At 42.6% G+C, this 10,814-nt stretch overlaps 1 protein-coding gene across 1 annotated transcript in view; it reads right to left on the bottom strand.

Moving 5' to 3' along the window:
- Positions 1-10,644, bottom strand: part of BZW2 (basic leucine zipper and W2 domains 2) — a 60,604-nt gene extending 49,960 nt beyond the window's left edge. Inside the window, exon 1 of the mRNA XM_087773781.1 lies at positions 10,498-10,644. The gene's annotated coding sequence lies outside the window, so the exon portion shown is untranslated. The remainder of the gene's footprint in view (positions 1-10,497) is intronic.
- Positions 10,645-10,814: the final 170 nt, after the last annotated feature.

Genomic DNA, 10,814 nt, shown 5'->3' on the forward strand with positions numbered 1-10,814 from the left:
TCAGCTCGGCACAATGGTATTTGACACTATTAATAGGGAAATCTGTTTCTTGTTTATAGCATCATTGTTCGTGCACTGGAAAGGCCAATATCAGCAATCTACTTTTGCAGATAACCTAATAAAGGTTCCACGGGATGTATGTCTGTAGGCGTATGCATACATATGTACATGTGAGAGAGTGAGAACACCAATAAAAGGTACATTAGATTTCTACAACTCACTGCCTACAAGGACGCAAGATATGAAGAATTTAAAAGGTTTATGAACGAGACAGCTAAAGGATTTTTTTTTAAAGGACTTCAGAAAGACATGCCAGTTAACCTAGGGCTCTTGAATGTGGATCTAGAAAAGGATTCTACAAAACACATTAACTTTCAGTGAAAAAGGGGCATATACCTTTCACTGCTACACCTCCTGTCTTTTTGAAAGAAACAGAAGCCTTTCAAAAGCCAAAAAACTGTTAACAGCTACTGCGTCTATCATACAACGAGGAAAACAAAAAAAAACACCCAACTTTTTAATTTTAAGATATGAACTGATGCTAAATCCCAAAATGTAGATCTGTTCAGTCATGGACACAGCCAAACTCTCAAAGTCAATGAACTGACTGTTAAAGCCCATGCAGACCAATGCATTTGCATCCCACCTCGAATGTTGCTCTGCCAGTTTGATATGCTCTGTAGAGTTGAAAAACTAGAAAACCTGGCATACGTTCTTTGCTAATAGAAGATAAAATGCAAAGGTAGCAGAAGTGCCAACCTAAATTTATTTTTTAAAAAATCCAAAATAAAAGAAAGATATTCAACGTGACTCTCAATCAGGGGCTTTGCAATAGATGCTGATTTTCCTTTATTCTTGACAATGCTGCAAAAACAGAGTTGATATTTCAGATTAAGAATATGTTGATATGAACCTTTATTAACCAATTGTTGATAACACTAATTAAAGTAGCTATTCAGTAATCTAATAACCTAGTTATTAACAAGAATTGAGTAATTTATACTGGGATTACAAAAAACCCAAAGCAACAAGGATGTTGAAAAGAATAAATGGGGAATATCTTGGCCTATACTACGAAGACAGTGCCCTTTTCCGCATCACTGACACCTTGCTCTCCCTCAGCTTCAAAAGATTTTTATTTTTTTTTGGTGTTGTCTCCTCATACCATCACACTGCTTTTGCAGCACTGATACCTACCAGGTCAGACTGAAAAGGTCAACAACCATTTAAAGTCACAAGACAGGTGTCGTGGTTTAACCCCAGCTGGCAATGAAGCACCACACAGCCACTTGCTCACTCATCCCCGGTGGGATGGGGGAGAGAATCGGAAAAGGAAGAAAACTCATGGCTTGAGATAAAGACTGTTTAATAGATAAAGCAAAAGCTGTGGTTTGTAATAGAGTGGCTTTGGTGGGCACCTGGCATCCACCCAGGGTCAATCCACCACAACAAAGCAAAGGGAAATGGGGAAAGAATCATCTCTTCCTATATCCAGGAAACAAAAACAACTCAGGGAGGGCATTAAGCTGCTAAACTACTCCTAGCATCAAACAGGCTACCCATGAAATGCTTTGGCTTGACACATTTGGCTTCCGAGAGCTGTGGAGCACTGCTTACAGATGAAAGTTCAAGAATTGCACAACTTCATCACAGGAGAGCTCTGATACCTTGATGATTTAGCAGTGTAGGTCACTAAACAACCAGTCCACTATCATAACAAATGATCTTGGAGGCACAACAGCAATGCAAATAAATTGACATACTGATGGCAGGGCACATTGGGAAGAAGGCACCATGACTTTTCAGCATACACCAATAAGCGTTTTAAGAGGAATAAAACAATTGAAAATATAAAGCCCTTCCCTTGGCTCCTTTGGAAAAGTAAATTATATTTTCCTTTCTCTAATTCAAGGAAAAGTCTTCTAATAAAGTTCTGCAAAACAAGATAGCCAAACTCAAAACCTGGCAAAAGACCTCATCCACGTACTTGAGCACAGGAGAAGCTTCCCTGTGCTGGGAAGGAAGCCGAGACTGATGCGCAGGACGATGAATGTCAAAGGCAGAGCCAAGGATTCAGATGGCCCTGGGGACACACTGACTGGGGCCTCTTTTTGCCACAAAATGTAGGAAAAAAAAAACCATCTTGGACAGAATATGGGATTCAACAGCACAACACCGGGCTTCCATAGCACTGGCTCCTGGTTTGGGGATCCTCAGGTCTCGGTCACGGGAAGCCATGCATTAAGATAATATAGTCAAAGCAGACCTAAGACAGAAAAGAGACTTAACAGCACATTATATCAATATTGGTGCATACAGAGAAGGTTATAGACTGAAAAGAAACTCACCATCCCCTCTTCTTTCTAAAAGGTGGACTTCTCTGTGAGTATTTAAAACAAATATTTTGTTTTTCTCATTTTCTATCGCTTGAGGCATGAAATGGTAGTGAAAATAAATTACAAACTCTGTATCTGCTACTGCTTAGTAACACGTTCCTAAGATTTCACCCCTGTGCCTTATCAGAAGAAAAATGACTAATGTATAACTTGAATGCACTGAATGAATTTTCCCTCTTAAAAACATTTCTAGAGAAGCAGGGGATTTTATTTATGGAAACAAAACCTAAAATGAAAGGATCACTTAAGCTTGCAAATTACAAACTGTTGAACTTCTTAGACTTCTTTTTCTGCATTAAAAGAAAACACATTTAAGGAAAATACATTAAATAGTGATTATTACAACGAAGTACAACCCCAAAGCCATATTTAATTGTTCTGCCTGCAGTAGTTGAAGGAGTTGTAGAAGGGGGTAACTCGTTGGGATTCAAGACATCACAGGAGGTGCTTCCTTCCTATGCGTCCCTGACCGACCTCTCTGTCCCAGACTGCGTCTAGCATTTTCCTTGCCTGACCTGTCTGTCCTCGGTTCTAATTCTCACCAGAGGTAATCCATCCTTCTTATGGGCTGACTAAAAGCAATAATCTTTGTCCACTACTATGAGTCTGCAATAACTGCAAGGAATCTCTATACGAAACTTCTCCATCTGACCTAAGAATAACTCAGATTTTGCAGAGCAAATCCTTGTACAGGACTCCAAAATATGCTTATGTATGAAGTACTCAATGAATTTTAAGATTCCTACAGAAAACTCTATAGTTTCTGTACTGGGAAAAAAACACATTTCTAATTTCAAAAGCTTTTAGATGCGTAGCAACCAACAGCTCTTACAGACAAAGTCCCTGTTACGGTAAGAATTACTACTGATTTACTTCCTGGAAATATTTTCCTGACTTCTGGGAATTTAAAAACCAAAATATATAACAAAAGATTATTTGGTTTATATGCCACACGTGAGGAAATTTTTTTACTATATTAAAATGTACTTAGTGATAAAAGCATATCTAAAGATGGAGTGGGAACAAGAATGAACAGGAAAAAAAAGCTCTTACCACGTGTATCAGCCACTACCCAGGTTTCAGCTTCCGTACTGACTCATGACCAGCTTACTTCTTAACTACTTTCCCTTTGCCTAGGAAGTATGCACCAAGCACCTCCTAGTCTTGCAATCTGATCTACGCAAGCTGCCACTTGCACCTATCCAACCCCATCACAAAACTGTGATCCGAGTTGGAAGGTTTACCAGCAATATGTTACAAATATAGGATTTCCCTTTATTGTGCTTGCATTATACAACCACACTTTACAGAAGACCAAAGCTGTTAAACCCTGAAACTCAAGTGATTTGTTCTGCTCTCAACTTTACAGCACAGAACCTTGAGGAGCACTACGGTGCCATAAATATGGCCACCACACCACTATACCCTCCCTTTGGTCACTGGACTCTCTCTTTATTTTGCTTTTTATTTTGGAATAGCTTTTACTTTGACTTTTGCAGTCTCTTACAAGATCTACAGCCAGATTTAAGAAGTATGGTACAGCAAGTTCAAAAGGGTTTTCAGGCATGGCAGAATATTATTGCACTCCACAGACTTCTCTCTAGGGAGAAGCAATAGATTTTTTTCCATTTGTCAATCTTCCTCTCACACACCAGCATTACCTCTCAGTGATCCTTACTACATGCTTTAGTTATCTTTGAACAGATAATTACTATTTTAAATTAATAAGTATTGCTGCAGTGGAGGGGAGGACTCATATTTAATCAATAATGGATCACATGGAAAAAGAAACAGTATCAGAAATCAAATCCACAGTTTAATGGGCAAGCACGGCAGTTCAGAGTTGAAATTTATTGCACATGAGATATCAGAATGGAATTACTTTACCTGTAGGCTCAGGCAGCGAGACAGATATAGGTGGCAACCTACTGCCTCATGTGCAACACAGACCTAAGAATTCTTGAATTTGAACAGGAGGGATGAGGACAGAAAATTGGCTGAGGAGTAGAAGATGATGTCTCTTAAAAGAAATCTGAACTTAATAGCATATATCCATTCAATGCATAACCTTATTCCTCTGTCCTAAACAATCACCTTAAGCCTGAAAACAGGTACATATATCTGTAGATGACTGTAAGCAGAGTTTAAATAAACTTCTCTTAGGTTAAAAAAATACTCACAGATTAGATCTAATTAGATATGTTTAACCCAACTGCCTCCACCATTCTTCACCAGATAAAAGGTTTAATTGTCACTGACTAACTGCTGCTGACACTCCCAGGGTCTTTATTTTTCCCAGTATCGCACTCATGATTCTCTAAAGGTGCAGGGTCTATACGTGCTGTAAAGTTTTTCAATGTCCTTCTACATGGAGATATATTTCCCTTGCGGCTTTATGTGATTTTATTTACTTTACATCTCTGAAGTTTTTAATGTATTTTAGCAACACTTGTCTGAAAAGCCATTGCAAATCAACTCTTACAGAAGCCATGCTAACGCACGACTGGGTTATTGCCACCTCTTGCAAAGCTTAAATGGGAAAGAACTTAGTCTTGCAGAGGTGCTCAGCCGGCCGTCTGACACATATTGCTCTGCACTCACTAAACACATCTCAGTCCTTTATCAGAAAAAAGCTGCTTGTATGTCATTTCTTCTGTTACACTTACAAAAAAAGTAAAGTACCTACCTACATGGAATTCATATGCATGAAACAATTTGTTTAAAGCTTGGATTTCTCTTAATCAAAAAGAATCACAGTGACTTAAAGTCTCATTTGGAAAGCAAAAAAGATGTATTATCTGAGCAAGTTGTTCATACTAGGACCATCTAGAACAAACAATTAAGAGAATATGAAATCAACCTGCAAAGGAGCAATTTTTTTTTTTCCTAAATTACAGATACAATGTTGAGTACATAAATGCAGCAAGGGGTAAACATATCTGGTTTTGTTATGAAAGTAATGCTGATTTTTTTTAAAAGAAGCTTTTAACCAGGTAGTACAAATGCACGTTTATCTAAGGCATTTTAGATAGGTCACAATACCTGAGCACCCCAAAATTCCTTCTTTGCCCTGTTAACCCTCACTATCTGCGAGACGATTGTGTGGGTTGCCCTTGCATGATTAGCAGTTAAATATATACACAAAAATAAAAGCATGTACTCAAAAACGCACTTCGCAGCCTATACAAATAAACTTGTGAGCAGTTTTCTCTGAAGAAACCTCTATAGATGGCTGCTATGCTGGCTATATTCTGGGTAGAAAAACACCAAAGCTGGTTCTGCTCAGTCATATCAGGTCTAGGACAAACTACCAACACTTGGGCTAAATCAGACTAATAAACCCTGTCAGGAGGACTATATTGTTCCATGAATCTTCAAGTCCCAAACTGGTACTTTCGCACTGCTCTGTCCTGTATTTCCGGCTGGAGAACAATGCTCACCTCAACCCCGCTTACCCAATAGTCTGGACCAGACAGTCTTTTGGAGGATACTTTGGTGTCCTTCTGTCCCATATTCTTGAGAATCCTTCAAGTCAGGGTTCAAGAGAAGATGAAGCGAGCACAGGCCTCACCTTGCCAGGCCTTGGATACAGCCAGAGTCAAGTTTTGGGATTTGCTCCTAAATTTCAAAGCATAGAGAAAGCCTAACTTTGTACAAGGTCGCACAGGGAATTGGTAGCAGATGGAGATCTCTATCGATGTCTCAGATGAGCACCCTGGCTATAGGAATAACTTGCCATTCAAAGATATACCTATTGTGTTCAAACACATATCGTGCTCGCCAGTCCCTGGCTGCTTTCAGTTATTCTTTTGTGATCTACCTTTTGGTAAAAAACAAGACTTAGCAATGTTGACAGATCATATCATAGATCCAGTGGCTATACTGAGATTCAAAACCAGATGAAACCTAAAAAAAAACCACTTAAAATAAAAATACTTAAGGAAGTCAAAGAGTTATACAATGCCAATCAACTGGGGGGGAAAAAGTAACGTATCCACAGATTAGGATCTGTGAGATCTGAGAGGAAAAAAACAGAGGATGTTTCTAGCAATAAAAAACGCTCAAACTTGCATGAACTTGAATTGATCTAAATGAATAATCCTATTAGATACTCCTCGCTTTGGCCAGGATATAACCATCAGGATTGGAGACAGCAAGACCAAAACCCAGTGAAGGTCTCTCTGAAAGGCTCAGTTCCACATGAAGGAGATTTCCCATAGCCCAGGCCATGCAGAAGACAGAACCATTTTACAAAAACACACTTGAGAACCTCGTGGAATGGCTTTTATATAGGAATGACTAAATAGACTTCAGGTTGGCAAAGACAGTGGCGGGCGGTAATACAGGTCTGTCAAGCCACGACTGCACGTCAAGGGAAAACAGAGAACAATTCTTCATCATCTCCCAAAACAGAAACTGGGGGTTGGGGGTGGGGAATCAAATGTGTGCTGGTTTGGGCTGGGGTACAGTTAATTTTCTTCATAGTAGCTAGTATGGGGCTATGGTTTGGATTTGTGCTGGAAACAGGGTTGATAATACAGGGATGTTTTAGTTACTGCTGAGCAGTAACTAAAACAGAGTCAAGGCCTTTTCTGCTTCTCACCCCACCCCACCAGCGAGGAGGCTGGGGGTGCACAAGAAGCTGGGAGGGGAAACAGCTGGGACAGCTGACCCTAACTGACCAAAGGGCTGTTCCATACCATATGACGGCATGCTCAGCGTATAAAGCTGGGGGAAGAAGAAGGAAGCGGGGAAGTTCGGAGTGATGGCGGTTGTCTTCCAAAGTAACCATTACATGGGATGGAGCCCTGCTTTCCTGGAGCTGGCTGAACACCTGCCTGCTGACGGAAATGAGTGAATCAATTCCTTGTTTTGCTTTGCTTGCATGCGTGGCTTTTGCTTTACTTATTAAACTGTATCTCAACCCACGAGTTTTCTCACTTCTACCCTTCTGATTCTCTCCCCCAGCCCACTGTGGGGGAGTGAGCAAGCGGCTGGGTGGGACTTAGTTGCCAGCTGGGGTTAAACCATAACAAAATGAAACCATGAAGTAGCTGGTTCAAAAACAAATAAAGAGAGGTCCTTTTTCAAGCAGCTGCGGAAGTTATAACCACAGGATGCTGTAGATGCAGAGTTTACCTAAATCCAAAAAACCCACCACAGGCAATCCAATACAAAGGGAAGTCCTTAGCTGTGAACCAGTTGGATGGGAGCTAGGAGAATAAGTCACAGGAATATCAGTACTCATTTGACCTGTTCTTTTATTTTTCCCTAGATAAAATGTAGTGGGTCAGACCAAATTTCTGATCATGCTAAGCCCTGGCATAGAAAGAGGCTATAAAATCTTTGACCCCTGCTACCACTAGCAGAGCACATGGCCATAATTCAAGCAAGCCTCCAAGATACAAGTAAAAGTTAGTCATTTGCGAGAAAACAGCTTGAAAACAGTGAAATGAGTTCAGCATATCTTACATCCTCTCTTTTCCTCTCTTCCATGTCTAAAGACTGAGAGTTTCACAGTGCACTCTCCAAGGCATAAGGCAGTCTCTTTTCCCCTACCCTGACCCAAGAAAAAGCTTATTGTTTTGTACATTCACCAAGTGACTGTTACTCAATTAAAGAAATCCTTGTTATTTTCTTGCACGAATTTTGCTCTCAACAACTGCAGAAAACATCAGGTGTTTAGGAACACCTGAATACATAGCCTATATTCCATTTAGGAATATATTGATCACAATAGCCGTCATAAATTCCCACAAGCAGACCCACACACACTAGAATCAGCAAACCACAGGGGAAAAATGTCACCACTGGTACCTGCTTCACAAATTGAAAGTATGAGATGTATCACCTGACGAGGAAATAGGGAATTTTTCATATGTAATACTTATAATTTGAAATCTAAACAACGTATTGAGTTACAATGAGGTTAACATTTCCTTCTCCCTCTGTAATACCCAAAACTTAAAATTATTAATTACCACACAGTAATACTCACAACTTAAATATGTGAAACAGATACAGTAGATAAAAGAAAATGCATTAAGGGGCAAGACACAAAGGTACAGAACCTACATTTTCATGTTCCAGTTCCCTGCCCTGACACAGACTCCCTGTGCTGCCTTGGAAAAATCACTTGCTGCCTCCATGCTTCAAATTTTATACATAAAATGGAGGTAACAGCACTTCATTACCTCATCACGATCTCGCAAGGATAAACCAAAGATTGTGAAATGTCCGCAAACTACCGGACTGAAGGTCATACAGAAGCCTTCCATAGGCAGGAGCAAGAAACATTTTTAACTAGCGTTATAGTATTTTATTACCCTTACAGATGGAGCACTCCTGCAGCCTTAAGTCACCAAATGAGCTCCAGTGAGGCTGCCAAGGAAAAATTGTGTTTGCCTGTTTACTCTGTGAACTAGGGTGCAGTGACAGTACTGACATTCTCACGTTAAAAAAAGAGGAATGTAATATGCATACTTTTGTACATTGAATGCCTGTCAGGTTTTTTTTGGAATATGAAAAGAAGCTTGTAGGCTCTTGTTATTTAATAGTGCTATACAGATTATCAGCGTACTATAATATCACAAAATTTGTTCACAGTGGGTAAAATTTGCACCCTGCAGTGAGCCAACAACACACCACTTAAACCCTAATTTCAGACTTCACGGTTCAGCCAGTGACAGACTGCTGCTAGCACTACACAGGGATATCTTTCTGGAGCGGAATATAAAAAGCTCTAAGGTCTTGAGGACATTTCCTTCAAGGCATTTTTGGTTTCCCACAAAAAAAGTCAAGGTAATCTGCTATAATTTGAAGTCCAAAGCAACCTCTCTTATTTACACTTGTTGATTCAAGTAAAACTAGATGGTGGTACATCCTTGTATGTCCATGATTTTTAAAATCAGGAAACCATACAGAATTTGACAGTTTCGTTAAAAAAAAATCGTATCACATTTCGGTTTTGTACCCAAATAGTTATGAAGATACACTAGATTCAGCGAGCGTGCTCTTCCGTGAACCAGGAAGCAAACAATCTGACTTCACCATTTCTGAAAGTCAGTCAAGCAATTAACAAATGTGAAAAAAACAGAGAACAAGATTAGTATTTAAGAGATTCCAATAAATAAGTAGCCATGAGATGACCGGCAAGCACTAAGGAAAGAAAAAAATCAGCTTGCTAATAAGGCTATGTCTTCAAAAATCGGTCAGAGAAAAAAACAGGTTCCTTAAAAGAAAGAACACAAAAATTGTATGTTGGAGAGTAGGACAAAGAAGGGTAAAAAGTACCACCAAGTACTAAGATTCTGCTTTTCTCTCTCGTACAAGCACACGCAGAAATCAAGGATATTAAACCCGTCTCTGACCCTTGCTGGGGATCTACAGGATCATCCCTGTGCCTACTAGAGCTTCGGCTGGAGGAGTGGAAAGTTGGATCGGTAACAAAGATCATTTTTCCACCGACGGTTTAATTTTAGAAAGGCGCTAACAAAAGGCACCGCTCTGCACACCCCAAACGCGTTACTTCCCTTCCCGATTCATCAAAGCGCGCTTCCTTTTGGATGCCGTGACACAGCCACCGCTTTAGCCGAAAAAAACACCTCTTCCTGCCTAGCAAAAGCCACCCCACAAACCGATGCCATAAAAAGGCAAGAAAGCCCCCGGGGAAGGACGGGCCGCCGGGTACCCGCCAGCAGACCCAGCGCCGCCCGCGCCGGGGGCCCGGGGCTCCCAGCGGGCTCCCCCGCGCCCGCAGCAGGGGCCCAGGCGCTTCGCCCCCCGCAGCGGCCGGGGAGGCGAGGGCGGCCGGGGCGCGCAAACCCAGGCACGGCGGCATTTCCACGCGCGGGCTTCCTCCGCGGGCACCCGCTCAACCCCGCCGCCTCGCCCGCCTGGACCCGCGACAGCCGCCGCGCACAGGCTCCGCGCCTCGCCCGCCCGCCCGGCGCTGCCCCGCCGCAGCCCGCGGAAGCCGCCCGCCGCCCGCCCGGGCAGCGTCGCCGCGGAGGCTGAGGCGCCGCTCCCGCCCGGCGGCGGCCGCGCTCTCGGCGGGGTGGGGCGGGGCGGCCCGGCCGTGAGGGGCGCCTGCCCGCCGCACCTGTCGGGTGGTTGCGCGGTCCGGGGAGGGGAGGGCAGACGCGGCCGCGGCAGCAGACAATGGAGGAGTGAAGGACGGACACATTGACACACGGGCGCCTCTGCGGCCGCCCCCTCCGCCCGGCCGCACCACTCCCGGAACCTCCCCGGGGGGCACGGAGGAGGAGCCGCAGGGAAGCCAGAAAGAGGGTGGCAAAAGAAAAGCAAAAACCCGTTTTTCACTTCCAGAGCAGGGATAAGAGAGGATCAGTCTCCTTCTCTCCGGCAGCGCCGAGCTGGGAAGCCGGCGGAGAGGGACACCCGGCACCGAATCCCCCC

Source organism: Nipponia nippon, unplaced genomic scaffold (assembly GCF_047370975.1).
Source record: "Nipponia nippon isolate SJK-2023a ecotype South Korea unplaced genomic scaffold, ASM4737097v1 scaffold_1, whole genome shotgun sequence".
In the NCBI taxonomy this organism is placed as follows: Eukaryota; Metazoa; Chordata; class Aves; order Pelecaniformes; family Threskiornithidae; genus Nipponia; species Nipponia nippon.